The sequence below is a fragment of the Mesocricetus auratus genome, unplaced genomic scaffold (genome assembly GCF_017639785.1).
Source record: "Mesocricetus auratus isolate SY011 unplaced genomic scaffold, BCM_Maur_2.0 Super-Scaffold_100029, whole genome shotgun sequence".
NCBI classification, from domain to species: domain Eukaryota; kingdom Metazoa; phylum Chordata; class Mammalia; order Rodentia; family Cricetidae; genus Mesocricetus; species Mesocricetus auratus.
The window spans coordinates 15,675,068-15,696,728 of NW_024429210.1; the positions used below are offsets into that span (position 1 = coordinate 15,675,068).

Genomic DNA, 21,661 nt, shown 5'->3' on the forward strand with positions numbered 1-21,661 from the left:
TTAAATGTGACTTGAAAAGGAAATATTATTAATAAAGTGAGAAGGTGGGCACACAGACATGAATGAAGAATTTTGAAATCGAATAAACAGCTTATTGAGAAAAGAGAAAAGATGCCAGAGAAAGACTCCAGGATACACTGTATACCTCGGAAGTGGCTCTGGCCCAAGCACATGTCTAACACTTTGACCTTATTTCTGTTTTCTAATGCATGTGATGGCCAGTTTCACATGTGAGCTTACCTGGGCTATGCTTCCCAATTGTTTGACTGTACAACAACAATATAATCATTACTATGAAAGGTCGGCTGTAATGAATATTACTACCTTGAGACTTCAAAGAAGGGTTACCCTCTGTGAGCCTCATATAATCCATCCAAAGCCTAGGGTCAAAGGAGGTTACCCCAGAGGAAAGAATTCTGGTTCAACATCACAGCATAGAGAATGTACCAGAATGCCTAGTCTTCCTGAGGATTGCAAACTCAAGGGTACACATTCCTGCCTAAACTGCTAGGATGCCTGTCCACATCAGGGTAGCTACTTAACCCCCAAGGAAGAGAGATGAGAGGGAGAGAGAGTCTCATAAGCACCTATAATTTAGGCATAAGAAAAATAAAAGTCATAAAATATTTCAAAACTATACAACAATGTAGAGATGAGAAAAAACTGAAAAACTGAATTCTGCTAGAGACACATTAGCATGACCAAGAAAAATACACTGCCTCCATGGGTCACTGACTATCATGCAAGAGGTGGACAAAAATGTGAAGAAAAATGTCCTCCTAGCCCTGCCTAATCACATTGTTGCCATCTCTATTATGTGAGATGACAAAATTTGTCACTTGTCTGCTATTTACAGGTGAAATTTTAATAATTTATAACATGTAACCATTTGCTGATAAGATAAACTGCAGTCCTGAAGGTATAGCACTTGAAAAATAGAAACACTTTCCATTTTGTTGCCTTTTCATGTTAGTATCTGCTAGTCTATCATGCTAATTAATAAATGTAGCAGGCAGAGTCAGTCTCCGGGTTTTTTTCTAATTTTGTTTAATTTATCAAATGGAAAATAATCTAGCAAAGAGTCATTAATTTAATTTCTTCTGAGAGGGAATCATTATGAGATATGTTAAATTTTCAACAATGCAGCTTCAAAACAGCTGTAGCCATGGAAAATTTTTATAGTTTTAATTGAACATCTGTGCATTTTAATTGATTAATTTGAAGAAAATACAGGAGAAAAGAAAGAACAGTAGGTAATATGAATTTAACAAACCATTTTTTGTTCTCTCCGCTTCTTAGTTAATGATTTTTCAGTATAAACAAAACAAGAAAATATCAAACAACATTAAATAATTCCCATGGCTATAAACACAGTCAAATTGATTTAGTAGAGCAGACAAGTGTTTTATGATAGGATTATTTTCAATCAAAAATATATAGAGGGATGCATATGTGAACACAGAGAGCATTTATTCAGGACTCTATGAAAAATGTTGGGCAGCTTACTGAGCAACACTGCAAACACTGCACAAATCCTCAATGCCCCAGCAATCACAGCTGCCACCATGGGCACGGAGGGAGCATGTAGTCAGACATATTTCTATAATAGCCAAAAGACTGTACAGTATTTATGTCTTTATAGCTATCATTTTCTTATCAACTATAATTTCTTATCAATACACATCTTAGCAGCTCACTAATTTTATTATGAAAACTTTATTGTCATACGCATGGCAACAGACTCAACACACACACACACACACATTTTCTCTCTCTCCCTTTCCTTCTCTCTCTCTCTCTCTCTCTCTCTCTCTCTCTCTCTCTCTCTCTCTCTCTCTCATCTCCCCATCTTCCTCTCCCTCTCTCTTCCTACTTGTAGTAATGTGGCTCCAGAATTGAAAATAACCAAACCTCTGAAAACCCTGTCGAGGAGCAATTGTAAAATAGCCACATGATTATTCCCATAGACACTGAATCATCCAAAAATCTCAGAGTCTCAGAGTTGCCTATGCTATCATAGCTGGTAGCTGGTAAACACATTCTATTTTAAACAGGGATCTAAAGATATTTTTGTCAACACCATTCAACAGTGATAGAAGCAATGGATGAAAAATGCCGACGCACAAAAGCATTGAAGTGTGGCTTGGGTTGCATATTTCATACGGTGGTAGAGTGATTGCCTAGAAAGAGCAAGGCCCTGGGTCCAGTCCCCAAAGATAGAAATGAAAAAAAAAAGCATCATTAGGAGGTGAGGCCAAAACACAAGTCTATTTTAGATAAAGAGACAAACTACAGTTATTGGTCACAGCCTTGTATAAGAATAACCACCATGGTAGCAAGATTTCAAGATGTATTCACAACAGCTCGGGAAGCAGTCAAATTTAAACATTAAATAACAAGTTTTTTTAAATTTGTATATGAGAATGAATTTATAGAGGGAAATACTTGAATTTGAGAAGCAGGTCTATACCTTGAATTCTTTTAAAACCACAAGAGCAGGAGATGGGAGCTCTGTCTGATTACCAAAGATGCTCACTTCATATGAAAAGCACTCTGAGGCCTTAGCTTGAAAGATGAATGTACTACATATAGTTTTCATATACACACTTGTCATGGTAATAAAGAACAGGCATATAGCAACACATTCTTAGCTATTAAGTTTCTGTTTATTTGATTACAATATAAGCAAATTCAGTGTTGTAGTAATTTCATTCACAAAAGTGTAAGCATATGACTTTGTTCTTTCAGAGATCTCTGTCATCACCATTGCCATGTGAGGTCACCCTCATTCTAAATTATACCTCCCATTCCTAGCACTTCACTATTGAAACACTACATATCTGTAAGCCATTTGAATTAGCAAACTATTTATGTCAATTGGTACTGTTGGTCAGTATAGCAGAGAGGTATTTAATCTCTTTTAGAGATATTTATCGAGTCTGAGAGAAAAGTCTACTCACTTGAACTTGCTCAAGAGGAAACAAAATTTGGGTTAAGATTTTTATTGAAGAATGAACAGACCTGTTTAAACGACTCAAACCTCTACCCCAAGTGAATGAAATGAGTATCAATGAGAAGAAATGATTCAAGACTTATAGAATGATTACTTTTCCCTACACACACACACACACGCGCGCGTGCACACACACACACACACACGCACGCACGCACGCTCGCACATAAATATACACATGCCCAGACAGAGACTAATTAAGTTATTGAAACTGATAAAGTTGTATGAAAACCACTGAAGTTCTGGGCTTTGAGTCTCAATTCTCCTGTGCTGTTTGACACAAATAACTTAGATTCAAAAACATGGACGTTTCCAAAAAGCAAGAAAAATAAACACTAAAGTTAACTAGAGATGGAAGATGTTCCCTGATTCACGTGTCTCCAAAGGCAAATGAGCTCATATCATCAGGTCACAGAGTTATGGGTCATCATCAAAGTCCATATTAGAAGAATCCTGGGAAGGGATGGCATGCAGAGTATTTGAATTAAATAAAGAAAGGAAAATAGCATTTATGTCCCTTTCTAAATGACGAAAAACTAACTAACAGAAACTGTGTGCTTAGGATTATGAATGAAACTGAAGACATGAACAGCAAAGCAGCAAAACAGCCTCCCAAGAAAATGATTCAGGTCTCATAGTAACAATGACTACTTTTACTAATTTTTCCTGATGCTACTACTAAGTTTGTTCATATTTAAGAAATATCTATCTCTAGCAGAAATGCAAGATATAGTACAAATAGGCTAGTAATGTAATAAAACAATTAAACATTACTGAGCAGAATTATAAAAATGTAAGTACTATGAAAATATTAAGAAAAGAATTGTGTTGAATCCAAACACTAAAAATACTCCGTGCGAAATTCTGTCATCAGTACTAGTTAAAAAGAATATCTTGGTCTCCGATGTTACAAGGAACTACAATTTCCATTCAGTATTACATAAGCATTATTAATGTACTAAGAGAATATGATTTCATTCAAAAAGAAATACACATATTAATATGAAATAATTCAGCTTGAATATTAAAGTACTAATACAGCTTATGAACTACCACTATTACCTTTATGTGTCAAAAGTCTCAAGCATCAAGATTTGAATAACTATGGCTCTTACTGGTTTTTCCTTTATTTACTTTTTATTTCTGTTGGTATTTATGGAGCACTGGGGATCAAATCCAGGGCCTTGTGCATACTCCGTAAAGGCCCCAACACTCGTCTACATTCCCAGTCCTTGCATTTAATATTTATGGATAAAAAACCCTAAGTTCAAGCATTAAAATTAAGAAATGTAATTGTACCAAAAAAAGTGCAATGAGTCTCCCAGTTTCATCATTACATCAGAAAAAGTACGACTTCTCAGCTTCCTCTGCTAAAAACAAAATACAACTGGATGAGTGTTATTCCCAGAGCCAGAAATGAAAACCAGAGTGAGCAGCTTATGCCCCATCTTAGGAAGGACTGGGTCCAGTTACCCTTGGAATTCTCACTCCACAGTCTAGCAACCTGGCTTTGAGCATTTACTGAAATTGAAGGAAAAACACTTAGCTACAGAAGAAAGTCTAGAGTTTAGACAACTACTGCCCTTTTATCAACAGGAAGAAAGTGTATTCATAGGATTAATCACTAGTAGACTAAAAAGTCTAATAATTAACACTAGACAATAATAAAAAACTTCTTTTTAGATCCTATTGGGATTTAGGTCAGAGAAAAATTCTGGGGAATGAGTGAATATTTTTTTAATTTGATCCAATGGTTAGGGGTTCAGAAACCATGGAGTTAGTAAAACTGACAACAAATCAGGATATCCTTGGGATATCCAGTAAAAAAAAATGCAAAAGTACTTTGTAGATGTGCAAGTGTAATTCAGGAAGCACAGGAATCCTAGGACAGGGGCATTCTAAGTATGAGAGGTCATAATTTATAAGTAAAAATGCATAAGAAACAAAGAGTTCAACACAACTGAACATTAACAGAAATAAAAGGACTGACCTTGGATCAGTAAGACTGCTCAGTGGTAAAGGAGTTTCCACTACGCCAGAAATCCCAAATTTGATCACTAGAACCCACAATCCGCAAAACATAGTAGAAGGAGAGAACCAAATGTTGTAAGTTGTCCTCTAACCTCTAAATGTAGCTATAAACATAGAGACATACAACTAGAGAAAAATAAATAAATGAAAAGTAATTAAAAGGGCTATACTTTGAAAAGTCCAGAGGATTGAAATAGCTGATAAAAAAATCAAATTAGTTTTATGTCATGAAAAAAGTTAAGAGATATTCAAAATTTCATAATAAAATTGTAATTTTAACATTTTGGGTAGATAGTATATTTTTCTTGAATTTATTAACAAAGCAAATTTTGATATATGAATTTAGAAAGCTATAGTTGTGTATTAGTATTAATATTAATGAAATTGTATTAGTCTTTTCAGTTTCAAAATGCCAATAAACATTAAAAGTTAATACTGGAAAACACTATAATCAAAGTATAATATGTACCTGTATGGAAATATCAAGATAAAACTCAATATTTTATTGTAGTTTCTGAATGGGAATGACTTATGGGTTTGGATACTTGGTCTGGTCAGCGGGTGGTGGAACTGTTGGGGAAGGGTCAGGAGGTGTGGCCTTGTTGGAGGAGGTGTGCCACTGAAGGAAAGATTTCAGGTCTCAAGAACCCATTCTTATTTTTCTTTTACACTCTGTGACTTGTGCTTGTGGATCAGATGGGAGCTCCTAGGTTATTGCTCCAATACTATGCCTGCATGCTTGCTAAGTTAAACCCCATGACAGTTATTAACTCTAACCCTCTGAAATTGTAAGACACAAATAAATTTTATTCTATAAATTGCTCTGAGCATTGTGTTTTACCACAACAATGGAAAAGTGGCTAAGACATTTAAAGAATTAACATGTGCTTTTAAAAGAAAGGTAAAGAACTGACCCATTAGGGCAAATGAAAATAATAGCAAAATACTTAATTTATCAGAAAGATGTGGCAAATGTAAATATATATGTACCTAAAAAAAGAGCCTCAATTACCAGAAAAAAATAAGAAAGCAAAAAACAATAGAAAACTACAGGCTGGTAATACTTATGAATTTAGACAGAAACTCTATTCAAAAAATTAGCAAGCAGAATGTAAACAATATAAAAAGAGAATACATTATAGTCAAGTATTTATTTATGATAATTATAATTTAAATACTAATTTACTTTTTTATTTGAAAACTAATCAGCAAAAGCATTAAGTGAGCAGAATAAAACATAAATGCAATAGAGTAAAAGGGTAAAGAAATGACAAAATGTAACATTGAACCAATAATTAAAAAGACATCAGAATGAAAACACTAGAAGAGAAGGTAGCTATCTCAACCTGATATCAGCTAAAACTCACAACTAGCGTGGTATTTAACGGTATGTACTGAACGTTCTCTGCAGAATTGGAACAAGATCAGGGCTTCTACTATTACCACCTCATTTTACCTGACATCCTCTACATTGCAATAACACGAGAAAGAATAAAAGCCACCCAGTTGGAAAAAGAATATGTAAAATTATCCTTATCAGGCAATATCATTTATATATATATGCAGAAAATTCTAAAAATTGTACAAAAGTCTGTTTACCAAGAAATTAGAATTGTATTTTAAAAATTAATTTTGTTTCAAAATATACTCAGCAAACTTGAAACAATCAATTTCGATATAGCAATTGAATTACAGGAACAATATTAAAGAGTACCCAGACTGCTTCTCAAAACCGCAATTTTTCACAAGCCCTTCTTTCAGGATAATGATATAAGATAGTGCCTACCAAATACACATCATAACGTGAATAAAGTCTGGAAGCACAAATAAAAACACTTTGAATTACAACTAATTCTTCATTTTACTCAGCTATGTCTTTGGCTCTTCCCTAATGGTGCCACAGTTAAATAAGAGGGAAATAATCATCAGCCTCCAACATTATATCAAGGTAAAAGGCCAACAATATTTCACCATTTATGTTGCCAGAGTTAATGTGGTAAAATTTAGAAAGTAAAGTTTCAGATTTAATACATCAATTTTAGACATTTAAATGACAACATGATTGTTACCAGATCATTTGCTTGAACATTATAAATACCATAGTTATTCTTCTGAGAGAGAATGAAAAATGCTATAAAACCTTTTTATAAATCAATACTAGAAGAAATTCAAAAATTATCAACAGGATATGAGAATTAAATAGTGTATCTTTTCACAGAGCATGCACAACACAGGACAGTTTTGACTCATGAAAGTCTTGATAATCATACATGCTTTACATGTTTTCTTCACAAGAGATTGAGAAGACATTACAATAGATCTATTATCACTTGGGAAAACTAGGCTATCCAGAGCAAAGCAACTAATGTGAAATGACAGTCATAAGTGTCAATGGAAGCACTCAAAGCAAGGAAATGTGACTTAAATCTGCAGTCTCAAACAAGATGCACAAATCAGTGAACAGGTGTAACACAGATGAGAATGTGTGTGCTCTTCTGATGCTTGTACGCTGATCATGAAAAGCAAAGAAAGTGTTTTTGAAGAACACAAAATACAGAGTACGTGCAGGGAACCTGCCTGTAATATATATGAAACGGAATGTGAAGGCCTGGGGATGGGGCATGCCAAGTAAGTTTTAGATACCTCCTGTGCGTGTATGGTAAGGCAGCAAATCAACAGTGAGATATGTAAATATGAAGTCCTAGAAGAGAGAGTTCACACTGAAGACAAGAGGAGGTGTCGGGGCAGCCAGTCTGTACGTGGCATTTACAGGCCCCAGACTTAATGGAGTCACTGGGTTGAGTGTATAGCAGAGCAATAAGAAACCGAAGTCAAGACATGGATACTGTCGCATAGAATGTGAGCCAGGACTGGCAGTGAGCAGAGATGGCTGAAAAGGTAAAGCCACTGAGGTGAAGAAAACCAGGAGATGAAAACACAGATCAAAAGAGTATCCAAACTAGAGGGGGCTGTGCCCACATGGGCTGAATTCCTTCTTGCATGGAATGAAGAAGAGCCACATCTCCCTGTAGGCCAAGAGTACCTACAACTCTTGTGTAAATATAGCTTTTAATGATTCATCTCACATAGAAAAACCTGATACCTCAAATATAAGATAACATGATTTTACAAAATGAAGATTTCACTCTGATTAATTAAATGTGTAATCCTATTTTGTGTAGGACCAGTTATGGTGTCAAATCAGACAGAGATGAGGGATAATTGTAATTTTAGGCACCACTAAAGTAAGACATGATATTAAAGTCACACTTCCTCCTCTTCCTTGTACACATGTGTTTACTGCTTTTTTGTATATGCACCACAAGTGTACAATGCCTACAGAGGCCAGAAGAGAGCAATAAATTCCTTAAAACTAGAGTTATTGATGGCTGTGAGGTGACCAATGGGTGCTAGGAATCAAGTCTCCCACAGCTCTTATGAAAAGGTGATTATCACCACAGGTAGCATTTATTACATGCTTAATTCATGTATATGTATTGGATATTTCCCAAAATCTTATGGATTAGATGATTTTTGTTATGCCCACGATTGATGGGCAAAGGGTTCAAGACCAGGCTGGAGAAACCTACAGAAACAGCTGACCTGAACAAGTGGGGAGGTTCCTAGACCCCAGACTGATATCTGGGAAACCAGCATAGGACTGTTCTAAACCCCATGAATGTGGTTGTCAGTTAGGAGGCCTGGGCAGTCTATGGGGCCTCTGGTAGTGAATCAGTGTTTATCCCTAGTACACGAATGGATTTTGGGAGCCCACTCCACACAGAAGTATATTCTCTCAGCCTAGACACACAGAGAAGGTCCAAGGCCCTGCTCCAAATGATATGACAGACTTTGAAGATCCCCCATGGAAGGCCTCACCCTCCCTGGGGAGCAGATCTGGAATGGGATAGGGGGTCAGTGGGGGGCAGGGGAGGAGAGGAGGGAGAGGGAACTGGTACTGACATGTAAACAAGCTTGTTTCTAATTTCAATGTAAAAAGGGAAAAGAAATGAAGACATGAGTCTAAAAGAGACACACATGATTTTACCGGTCAACAAGAGTCCTTTAGGGTCACAGGACTGACTTGTCTTTACCCCAGTGCTACAGTTACATATTTGAGAGATCTGCCCTTAAAACCTGCTTGTTTTCTTTGTTCTTCAGCTATTTATCACCTTACAAACGAATCCTGCCATAAGAGAAGAGCATTAAAAGCTACACAAAGTAACAAGAGAAGCTTTAATGAGAAAGAACACAGGTAAAATCTCCACTATAGAAGTAACCATGATCGAGTTTTGGGGTTTAACTGGTAGAACATGGAGAATTACACACACAGGGAGCTATAAAATCTTCGTTAACTAAAATGGAAAACACACCAGTTGGGAAAAAGACTTTTTTTTGTCTCAGTCTATAATTTAGGGAATTATATGTGTCTCACTCTATATTATAGAGTCTATATATCTATATTATGTATTATAGTCTATATCATATAGAGAGTTCTATAGACTCTATATAAACAAGAATATTTCTTACACATATTTCAGGAAAACCTAAGTATTTCATGATCAAAGGCTACAAGAGTAATCCCTTCAAGGAGAAAGGCTAGCCTTTGGTTGTATGCAAAATTTTCCATTAAAAATAGGGCGGTCCCTCAGCATCTTTAGAGTGGGTTGTTGTCCTGGGCCTGGATATCTCAGTTTCTTGAAGCAACTTTAAAAGATGCCCAATAACTGAAGAATCATAATCCTGGACGTTCACAGCTGTCACATGAACTCATAATAATAATAAGTCTTGTAGTCTTTGCAAAAAGCCTACATCTCTTGAGGGCAATCCCAAGTATATGAAACAAAATTTTAGCCAAAATTGCACCATGCTGCTTTCACTCTAGCTCCAATATATGTCTCTTTACAAGCAAAGAAACTATGAGCTTTAACTAATGAAAAACAGGTTTGTTTGTGGAAAACATCTTCATTCTGGGCTAAAGTAACAGAAGTGACCAAAGACAATATGTTTAATATGGGTTGAACATGAATACAATTCAGATGCTTTCTTCTTGTTCATTTAATAATCAAAACTATTAAATGGTATTTCAAAATGCTTTTCATAATCTTGGGACCACTAATGCCATGTTCAAATTACTGTGGATTTTTGTTGATGTTGTTGTTGCCGCTGCTGTTGCTTTTACTATTCATGGGGACACAATGAGTCATTGGCACATTTCCAGTGCATCTGAATAATACATGACACGCCCTTTAGCTAGCATCATGATGCCAGATTTAAAACAAGGTAAGAAGTTTCCTCCGTGTACACTTGCAGTGTTCAGCTGTTCATAATCTATAGCGTTAACAATTTATCATCAAACCCAGTGACTCGCTGCCAACGCATCAAAGTGGCCACTGGATGCATATGATGAAGTCTGAGCATCTGGCCTCTTCTATCCCTGACATTAGCACAGACAACAGAATCAGTGGACTATTGAATGCAATTACAGTAAGCGAGACAGACAATAAAGATTGATAGCGCCTTCTCTTTTTATCACACACAAAACTAGTGGGGGTTTGAGCTTTGCCTTGAGCTGCCTTCATTTAACAATGATTGAAAATATGCAATTGTGTTGGTAAAACACTGTAGCCTGTACCACTTCATTTACTGGACACATTATCAAATTAAATGAAAAGTGAACTGCCAAAAGCAACAGTTATTATATATTAATGATGAATATTTACTTAGCATTGTTCACAAATCATACAGAGAACAGAATCCTTCTTGTTATCTTCTTTGCAGGTTCCACTTGAGCAGCTTTGAACATTTCGGTTTACGTTGTCTTCTGTCTACGAATCTCTGAATACAGATGTGCACAACTGGTTTTGTGACTCTCCATGCGACTACAATATGTAATTAATAAAATGTTCTAGTTGTAAATGAATCCTAATTATTAAAGAGTTTTTTCATCCCTTACATCAGTTCTCATTCCTTCAGCTGCTTTTGAAGCAAGGGAAATGGAACCAAGGGTACATCTAATGATGAAACAGTTAGGCATTCTAGCTTCATTGAGCTTTCAACATCTGTAAAGTAACCAAGATCCTCAAGATACAAACAAGCCACAACTGTATATTGTATATTTTTCACTACTGAGTAGTTCTTTAGTAGCCATCAAGGGATATAACAATTTACCCATAATCTAACCTCAAAACAAGAAATATATAAAGGGCAGAGGACAAAATGGGACTGCAAGGAACCAGTGAGCAGAAAAGGGAAATAGATCAGATGTCACAGCTCTTCCTGGAGGAGACTGTGCTGAGCCAGTACCAACAGCTCTGAAACGCAAGACTGAGGGCTTCATTAAGTGGACAAACATTTGCTGGGCATACCTACATGTCAGGAAGACAGGAGGCAGGCACTTGGATTGTTCAGTTATGCAGATTAATTCAAGGTTCTTTTTAAAAAACACACAAATCTGGCCTTGCTTTCCAAGGATAGAAAAGAAGGCACTCAGGTAGGAAAGGTAATCATATCTCTTTTCAAAGATTTCAATGACCTGAACACTCTGTGCTGTGTCCGTCACAGAAAGAAAATACAAGAAAGAAGGAGTGAAGAGGCGAGGAATCAGCTATGGGCTCTCTGATGATAATCCACAGTTCTGTGCAAACTCGGCTGCCACTGAGTTTGAAATTACAACACCTGTCATATGCAGTGTAAACAAGAAACAGAGAATACAGGAGCCTCCACAAGCATGGAACACTATCCAAAGAGAGAGGGCTCTCTCTGCTTCCAAGAGCATTTACCAGAGTGGACTGAAAATCAGGAAGCCAAAGGCAAGTTGTGAGTTAGGACTCACAGCACGAAAAGAAAAAAGTGTGCTCTCCAAAACTCACCTTAGGAACGTATGCAAACTCTGAGCTCATGTTGCCTTTGAGTCCTTTGAGGTGTATCTCCTTAGCCATTCTCCTTAGGCTCAGCTAACTGCCAGAATGTCTCAGGAACTTCCTAAACATTTGGAATTTTTATTCAGCATATTTCAGTAATGAATTCTCATCATAGAATATTTAGTAAATGAAATATGAATAAATCAGGAAGGAAATTATCACCTTTAAAGTCTCCATTCATAACCTATTTTTTTCACATAAAACTTATCAACAGTTTTAGCGACTTTGGGGATAGTCACTTTAAAATAAAAACATAATATATGTTTATAATTAAAAATCAACATAGCAGCTATCAATACAAGCGGAAATATGAATAGATGCCCTTACCATACATACAGTAGCTGTCCTTCACAGTATTTTTAAAGGTAGGCATATCTATTTAGTCTCTTTATTTTAATTATTCTGAGGACATGTTTTATATAACCATAAGTAAACTGTAGCAAGTTATCCATAATTTTTGGTTCATTTTTCACTTCATATTTTGTGGATTTTCATCTATACAAAGCTATCATTTCTAATGGATACAAGCTATTTCATATTATAAGTAAACCACAGTTGTTTTCAGCTCTCATGTTGTATTTCCCAACTAGTTGGCTTTAAAATGTAAATATATTCATATGGTAAGACCTATAGTTTATCTTTTTCTTCTCTCATTTTTTTAAATGTGTATGAGAAAGTGTGGTAAAAATTCTCCTAGGTGTTCTTGTTTTCACTCACCTGCAGACAGTAAGTGGCCATGGACTATAGTGGAACCCAGGTACTAGGGTTTGACCCTGACAGTCTTATTCCACTGCTCAGCTCCAGCCTGCAGATGATATACTTGTCTCATGGGCTTATGGGAGGATGGACAGTGAGAAACTCAGCCTCCACCAGGGTGATCCTCATGGAAAGAATACTGATGGAACATCTGTTGTCTGTCCCCTCTTTGCCATCTTGCCTGAGTTGCCTGCAACTGCTTTTTTAAAAATCTGATTCAAAATGTATTTCTAACCTCCAACTTCTCTCAAAATTCAAGGGCAGGATCTTGGTATTGATTTTCCTAGGATTTTACAGAATCAAAAGCTGCTTCAGAAATGTCATTTGAAAATGGTGCTTGTGTTTGCTTGGTAACCATTCTATATCTAAGTGGGTGCGTGTCTCAAAGAACTTAAAAGTAAAGTAGTGCTGATGATGCGTGGTGACTACAGGGCACAGAGCATTACGAGGGCTAATGGCAATGTTTTGTCACATCAAAAAAGGAGTTTGACTCATTGCAAAACATTTTCTTTGGGCTATTCCAGTTGACAGCCCAGCCCAAAGACTGAACCTCCCAGACTCAGGGACTGAAATACTGTCTCCAGGAGATGGGAAGATACTATGGCTGCAAACTACAGGATGACAGTTTGTGCACGAGTGCTGTACAGCCTGAGATTCTCCACAGAGAAATCCTACAGTTCTTATGTGACATACAGCTATCACAGGGCCCACACCACTTTTTTTCACTGTCCTTCTAACTCCTCTTTCTGCTTTGCAGAATAGAGGTTGTATTGAAGGGAATGAAAGTTGATAATAAAGTCTATTGGTACAATATCCACAGATTACAAATCCAAGTCTCTACCAAGGTCTTCTCAAACAACAGAGAAAGAAAATAGCTCTAGCTCAGGACACAGTCTGTAAGTAAAGGAAACCCAGGAAAGGCATTACATTTTATCCAGCACCATGATACAATGAAAGAAGCATGTCTGTGGTTATTTTGAATATTATTTGAATATTATTTGAATTATTTGAATATTATTTGAATACTGGCCAATGACTATGAGCCAGGTAGCATGTTAAGCATTTATATTTACTACCTCAATACTCTCAGTAACCCATGGGAGTTCTAACATTGAAGATATACAGGGGAGTTGTAGGCATCAGGAAAACAATGTAGCCAAGTTCTATGTCAGTTGTCATGTAGCACAGATGGGTCATAACTGCTTTTTAACCCCCATGATAAGATTATGAACAGCTATTAGGCTATTCTAACAATGAAAAAAAAGACTTCCTTCCTAAAAGAAAAGAATATCAGGTAATCTTTGTTTGTTTTCATAAATAAACTTTAACCTCTTTCTAGATTCTGCTTTGTTTTTATTTAACTTTTTATGTATGTCACTTTCAGTTCTCTCTCCCTCCCCTCCTCCTCCACCCCCTAATCCTCCCAACCCCTCACCCCTATCCTATCCCTCCTCTGCTCCCCAGAGAGGGCAAGGGCCTCTATGAGGGATTTTCAGAATCTGTCACATCATCCCGGGAAGGGCCCAGGTTCTTCCCTATGTGTCTAGGCTGAGAGAGCATCCCTCCACATGGTATGGGTTCCCAGAGTCCTTCTGTATGCCAGGAATAAATACTGCTCCCCTACCCAAGGCCTCCTCTCTGTCACCCAGATTCTAGTTTTTAAGATAATAAAACACAACACTCCAATAATTGAATACAATACTTTCAACTACCAATAAAAATGCAGAAGAGAATGAAGGTTGCATAAATCTCCGATTAAACCAAAAAATACAAGCAGGGAATAAATAAATGTCCTACCAACTATTATGTAGAATAGTTGTAGACTGAAAGGTGTACTCTCCAAATTCATAACTCGATGCCCCAGGTACTAGAATCACAGAATGCTACTACTGTAATTGGAGATAAGGTCATTCTAAAACCAATAATGGGAGTTTCATGATGGCTCTTAAAGTGGCATGAGGGCCGTGCTTATCCAAAGCAGACATTTATACATGGAGAAAAGTTAGCTACCTGCAAAACAAAAGTAGAGGCCTTGGGAGATGCCAACCCTGCCAATTGTTACTAGGTTTTCAGGCTCTGGAAGCTAGATAAAATCAGTTTGTCACTTATGCCACTGGGTCTGTGGTATCTTGTTATGGTGACAGCAATCTGCCAAAGTTGCATGGTTGTTGATAGGATGGGAAGAAACTCAGAGTTCCTGTATCTGTTACTAGTCTTTGCTAATACTTCTTTTAAATAAGGAATAAATAGAGTCCTAAGAGGTATTAAACTAACCTGAAAACTGAAGGAAAACAATTGTCTTCACTTTAGTTTTCAAAAACAGGACCTTGCAAGCGTTTCTGTACCTGGGTAGGGCTCTTCCCCCCCACCTTCAACTTCTCTCTCCTTAATATTTCATTCACAGTCTTTACTGTGGAGAGCTATGTTTTATCCATTTGTGAGGAGAAGACTACATCAGATTATGGAGAAATGAGTTAGCTGGGGACACGACTTATTATTCTCACTAGAAATGACTTCTTGACTGTTCAACTGAGACTAGATACTAGTTGAGCAGAACAAGTAGAAAAAAATCAACTAATTTATCTGCTTGTCACTCACATGATCTCATCACAGTAACAGCCCCTCTTTCTTCACCGGGCAATGGTCTGGGCAAAATCAAACACTGACTGAACTTGAATATGCTTGTGATCACAGCCATACTCCCGGGAGGAGCCGTTGGATACCTGGCTTTATGCCAGGAGGCACCAACCTTCCTCTTGCCTAATCACTCAAGACATAGCCTTGCGGCTTGCGGCTTGCTGCTGCTTGGATCTGAACGACCTCAACATTTCACACGTAGGTTGTCTCCTGTTTCCACCTTGGCACAATATGAAATGGAAGATGATGCCGAGAAACAAATAAATTTAGATGTAAAATAAAACCTCTCTTCTCGTGAGAGGATGCATGCCTGTGCCTCATTGGGATGCACCAGATTTGTACTAAATGGCACAGGTGTCCCTAGGGAAGAAAACCTCCACATACTGATACCAAAGCTTTATTCCCCACACTATGCAAATTATTTAATTTAAACACTGCTTGATATGACTCTCTGAGGAGAAGGGTGTTTTTCCAGATCCATTTTAATCTGTTGGTGTATGCATGCGTGTAAGCAGATAGGATGGGCCTGTACTCTTTACTGAACTGCCCGTACTTGGAAAATGATGAAATGCAAATGGTGTCCTTTTCCTATGGGGGGGGGAGAGCATATAGGCAAACATGCAGTTGTCCTTCTACTAGCATTCCCCTAATACTATGTAACTCCTACACAACGTTTTGTAAAGTGTGTGTATGTTTGCAAAGACAGACTTCCGTGATCAATACACACAATAAAAGCAACCAAATTCATCTGTGTATTTTACTAAAGTAGGAAAAGGGATGAAAATATTAAAGGTCTGGTTCCCATCAGTTGTACCCTACACTGGGGATATCATTTTAACCTTCCTTTAATCCTTCTGTTTCTTCAACTGGCTCAACTTCTGCTTTTAGAATATATATTAATCAATTAAAAATACAAGATGGAGTGAAAACTTGAGTGAACTACTAACATTCATAAGAATGTCCCCAAATTTCATCATGAAAACTCTAAACTTTTTAAAGAAGTCTTTAGTGGACCCCATCAGAAGAATCTCCCTCCTTTACATAAGGCATCATATGAGGAAGGGCTAACTCTACCACAAGCACAGACAAGGGACCCTACTGGAGAGAGAAGCTAACTTATTTGAAAAGCAAATAGACATTAGGCAACAGTTTCAATATTAACTTACTCATAGCTCTTCTTCATCAGAGGAAGCCAGAAGGCTATGATCCCATTCACCCTTCCCCTGGTCTTCCTCTAGCTCTCTCCCCGTGTGGTACCCCCTGCTCTGGGGAGGTAAATGCCTTCCTCCTACCAGCCTAGTTATTTATTGACATCGTTTGCAAGCCCAGACATTATCAGCTTAATGCATAATTCAAAATCTCTTGCATGTGCCTTGCACTTTTGCCTTATTCCCTGCAACCCAAGTGAACGACAAGAGGAAGTATTTCCAAAGTAGGCACATGAAAGGATTCCTGAATGTTGCCATTGACCCACCAACTCCGGCCAGCCCTGACTTAGAAAATTGCTTGCTTTGCAGTTCCCACACACTCTCATAAAGTCCCATACTAAGGCAAAATCAGTTTGAGAGGTGGTACTGGGTGGGAAGCTGCGGACCTTTGGAATAAAGAGTCTGTGCAAGTAGAGAGGAGTGGCGATTATTACCTTACTTATCCCATTCTGGAGTGGCAGTTGGATGTTTTCTGAAGGCAATACTCTCACGAGTCTGTAATTCAAAAGAGGAGAAATCATGTTAGAATTCTAATTTCCAGTGGGCAGGGTAAGGGTTAGGTAGTAGAAAGGGACAGAAGATAAAGAGGAAAAGACGGAGGCCTCGGGAAAGGGCTTCTTAGCATGTTGGAGAGAGAATCAAAACAAAGAAAGTGGGAGAGAAAGCCGAGGTGCAGCACGCTAGGGATGACAGGGGAAACTCCAGGGTTTGAAGGGGAGCTTGGCAGGGTCAGTGTGGTAGATGGTGGAATCATTTGTGAGCAATCTGAGAAAAATGGTTGGATAAGCTCTTTACAGAATCCCCAGCGTCTGATTAATTTAGTAGATTAACCACTTATACATTTTTAAGATGTGTCAAAAGAGAAAATAAGTGATCACCTAACCTGAAAATATTCAGATCCAGGTAGTCTGTGTGATCTGATTTAAACACAATGACTATTAGGGAAATATTGAAATTAACAATCAACACCCCAAATACATACTCTGCATGTATGTATCAGTGTTGATTTCCCCAAGAAGGCACTAGTCTCCTCCAGAACACCTATAAGCTTGATATATGTACTACACACATTGCTATACATACATTAATTCATACATGTAACATATGTTCTGAGGTTTTCCTTTTTCTAGGATCTAGAAATCACAATTTTTTAGAAAGCAGCTTGTATTCCATAACACCTAAAGGTTGAATAAGTTACATTAGCACACACCCAAACTCACCCTGCCCTGACACACCCACATGAAAGCCAGATGTGACACTAAAATCAGAAGGTCATAGATATCATTTGTGCTTATTACCAAGTGTGGGATTCCAGCAGAAGCTTTTTACATGCATTTTGAGTTCACCAAGCAATAATTCCTCTTTTTTTATAAACAGAAAGGCATGAATTATTAAAAAATTAGACATTTAGAATAATGGCCCTCCATGCGCAAAGTATTTATTTCAACTTTCATCATTCATAGTTTATTGCATTGATTTTTTTCATCAGTTTACTTAGCATTAAGCTTCCACTGAACTCATCAATAAGAAATGAATTTTGGTAACTTTCAAATCCACTATATTATTTTCCTTTTATTTGCAGTGAATTTTTCTTCTCTCAGTGGTATTGCTGCAATAAGTCAGTCATTATTTCTTTATGTTTTCTCTTCTTTCTTTAGGATTTCATTTCCCTTTACAGCACATCTTGTGATCACAAAGAAAACAGAGACACTTATTTCTTTTAACAGTTGAAATTGCTGCAAGTGATTTAGTTGTCATTTAATTTGATTCCTCTCTTCTGTCTGTGGAGAAATATGTTTAATGTACTGGAAATTATGTTAATAAGAAAAAGCATTATCTCATTTAATGAAATAAATATACAAATATTTCAAAATAAAATAAAGAGGCAATCTTCACTGAGAAAAATGTCTCTTATGGTTTGTGTAAAATAAACAAATAAGAAAAATTCATGAATACATTGAAACTCTGACAAAATTCTGCCTATGTTTCATGAGGAGAGGGGATTTGGTGACTAAATTAGCATAAGTTAATCAAATATCAATTATCAAATTATTAATTTCATATTTCCAATATTGTCAGTAAAGATTACTTTACATTTCTAGATCAGGCCTTATGTTTTTGAACAGTTTCCTTTGTATTTTCTCCTTCTATTTTAAATGATTGCTATTGCCCAAATTAATAATTACCAGAAACCTGATTGAAAACATGACCAACAACCCAGATGACTATAAAAAAGGTTAGAATTCCTTTGATTTTGCTAATCAAAACAGAGTCAATGAAGTCATTCCATAGTTTTTATATATTAAAATTTATCTAATGAACAAAAAGGTTAAATAAATATTGTTGGTGATTTGTGCTAAACTTGAAGCAATTATGTAATAAAAGCATGACCACTGTAACAGAAATACATAATTAGCAATTTAATTACTGGCATAAAGACAAGCTAAAGATGTCAATAAGAAAATCTTCAGTGACAAGACGATTTTACTTTCCTGCAATTTGAGAGCAATACTCACCACCTGATGAGAAAAACCGTTTTTCATACAAAGCGCTTATCTCTCCACAAACTGAAATATTCAATTTAAAAGACTCTTACTTCATATCATTGCATAGTAAATCATCACATTTTCTCCTATCTAGATTAGCACTTTCTCTTCTCTGAAAACACAATATTTCTAGTCAGCAAGTAAAGAACATTATGTTTTTTAAAATGAGTTAAAGTAGCAGGCATTCTTTGTTTCAATTTCATTTTTCCCAACTTCAATAATATGTTTGACAGCAATATATCCCTGGGTATGACATTCCAAATACTCCTCTTTCTTACCCCAACTCTCAGCTAAGAAACACATATAAACCCACACAACTGTTAGAAAAGGTGACAAGCACCAATAGAAAGAATGAGGAAAAGTCAGCGATCCTCTGTGTGTGGCACAATTTCTATCCCTGCCTACATTGGTATTTAAGGTTATAGGTAAGCAGCAAATAGAAAAAACAAGTGAGGTAGGTTTATTGTGAAACGATCCACTTGTGTTTCCCATCACAAGCCAAGTTTCTGACTTTTAAACAGTCTTGAACCACTCATCTGGGAATCTTCAATGCATCCATGCCACCTCCTGTGCCACTGGTATTTAACTGGTAGCAGAAAACAGATCCCTCAAGATAGAACCACATTAAAAGAAGTGTTCTGTCTAGTGATAAAAAGTGAATCATCTTGGCTGGTGTACAATAGCCACTTGTACAAGCCCAGCACATAAAGTGAAATCATGATAGCCAGACTAGCTAAGAAGTTTGGTCTATAAATATCCTTGGGGCTTGATGGGGTATACTTAAAAAATAACTCTAGCTACTAAGAACTAACAAAAAAATCTCAGTATCAATGCCATTTATCTTGAACCCACTAATCCTGATCATTTTGAGATAGTATGTAGATCATATGTCTTAATTAGATATTTCAGTCATATATTTAAAAAATCTAGGTTTCCAAAGTCACTGATTTTGTGCGCATTTGTGTGTGTGTGCATGTGCAGTGGGGTATATATTTGCAAAGTATGCATAGATATGTGTTTGATTACACACACCCAAAGGGCAAGAAGGGAGGGTGTTATAGGTACTACTTTGTCACTCCCCACCTTACTTCCTAACACAGGGTCTCCTTGAACTGGAGATAGGCTGGTAGCCAGCAGGTCCCAGTGATCCCCCAGTCACTGCCCAGTACTGCTCGCTGCAAGGTGCCACACTCTGGAACAAGTAGCATGGCCACGCCCAGCCTTTTACATGGATTCTGGTGATTTGGATTGGGCTTCCCATACTTGTGCAACAGGGTTTTCCCACACACTATTATTTCCTTAATCCCATATTGAGGATATTTTAAGCATATTCATCAAGTCAACAGCCCCTTCTATATGTGAGGAAATGAAGATTCTGAGAGGCTAATCAGTTTACTAAAGCACATCCAAGGGATGAACTCAGAGTTTTGTTTGCTGACTTCAAGCTATGAAAGAAGCAGTACTGGACAAGGGGAAGTGATCCAGACGTCAGCCATGCACGAACAGAAGGTCTTGTACAGGAGAAAGGTGGATGACCTGCCAAGAAAGCAAGCAAGAACAGCCAGATGAAGAGGGGAAATGAGAAAGATGGACACACTGGATAGTGTTGGATGAGCTCTCTGCATACTGAAGTGTTATGGACAGTTTCCAAACAGAATGAGGGCCTAAAAATGCAGTAAAGCAAATATATTTCAGAGAGAGAGAGAGAGAGAAAGAGAGAGAGAGTTGATAGTGGATGCCACTGGCTCTGCATCCTGACCCTATTAGCTATGTGTGGGACTCCCAAACTAGAGGGGAGTGAAACTACCCGTGCATAAGACATGAGACTCGGGATTGCAGAAGCAAATGCATTGGGTTGGAGGGATGTCAGCTGTGGGGGTTAAGCAGGGACTGGCTGAGACCATGTGATGCTTTGCATCCCCGCTCCTTTGGTTCCCTGTAATGCACCATTGCCTCAAGAAAGTCCATTTGTGTAGTTCACTACTGAATTCATGACCTCAGTGAATGCCCAGCTTTGACTCCGGATTGAGACAACACAATTCAAAGAATCATTAGTGTCTAGATCAATATTATCGAGAAAGCAATATTTTCAACCTTGAGCAAGTTGGGTTATCCTGGCAATAGATTCCCTGACTCCACCTCCATCATCTTGGACCCAGATACAAAGACAGGTGAGAACCATCTCTCATTCGTGGAGTCTATGGTAGACCCCTGTCTAGATGCAGCCGAGCAGACTTGGAAAGATCTCTGACCAAACAGAACACAGCATTGAACTACCTTTTTGCCACAGTCTCCTTTCCGATGGCATGTTTCATGGTTCGGATGACTAGATCTCAGTGATGATAATAAGGAAGGATGAAATCACAAATGTGAAATCAGATTCATTTGGTGGGAGAATGTGAGTGATTGGTCACTAAGATTCTGAGCATGGAATTCTATAGTTTTAGATACTGTAGGTCTGACTGTGACTAGATTAGACACAAGGAATGATGAGAAACTCCTTCTAAAGTGAGACGGCCCATCTGGAGAAGAGCTCTTATGTGGAAA

General features: G+C 37.4%; 1 long non-coding RNA gene across 1 annotated transcript in view; it reads right to left on the reverse strand.

Annotated features, from left to right (window-relative positions):
• The window catches only part of LOC110340934, a 394,404-nt gene that overhangs the window by 319,844 nt on the left and 52,899 nt on the right, over window positions 1-21,661 (reverse strand). The window contains exon 3 of the long non-coding RNA XR_005871771.1: window positions 17,003-17,063. This is a non-coding gene — a long non-coding RNA (uncharacterized LOC110340934). The remainder of the gene's footprint in view (window positions 1-17,002; window positions 17,064-21,661) is intronic.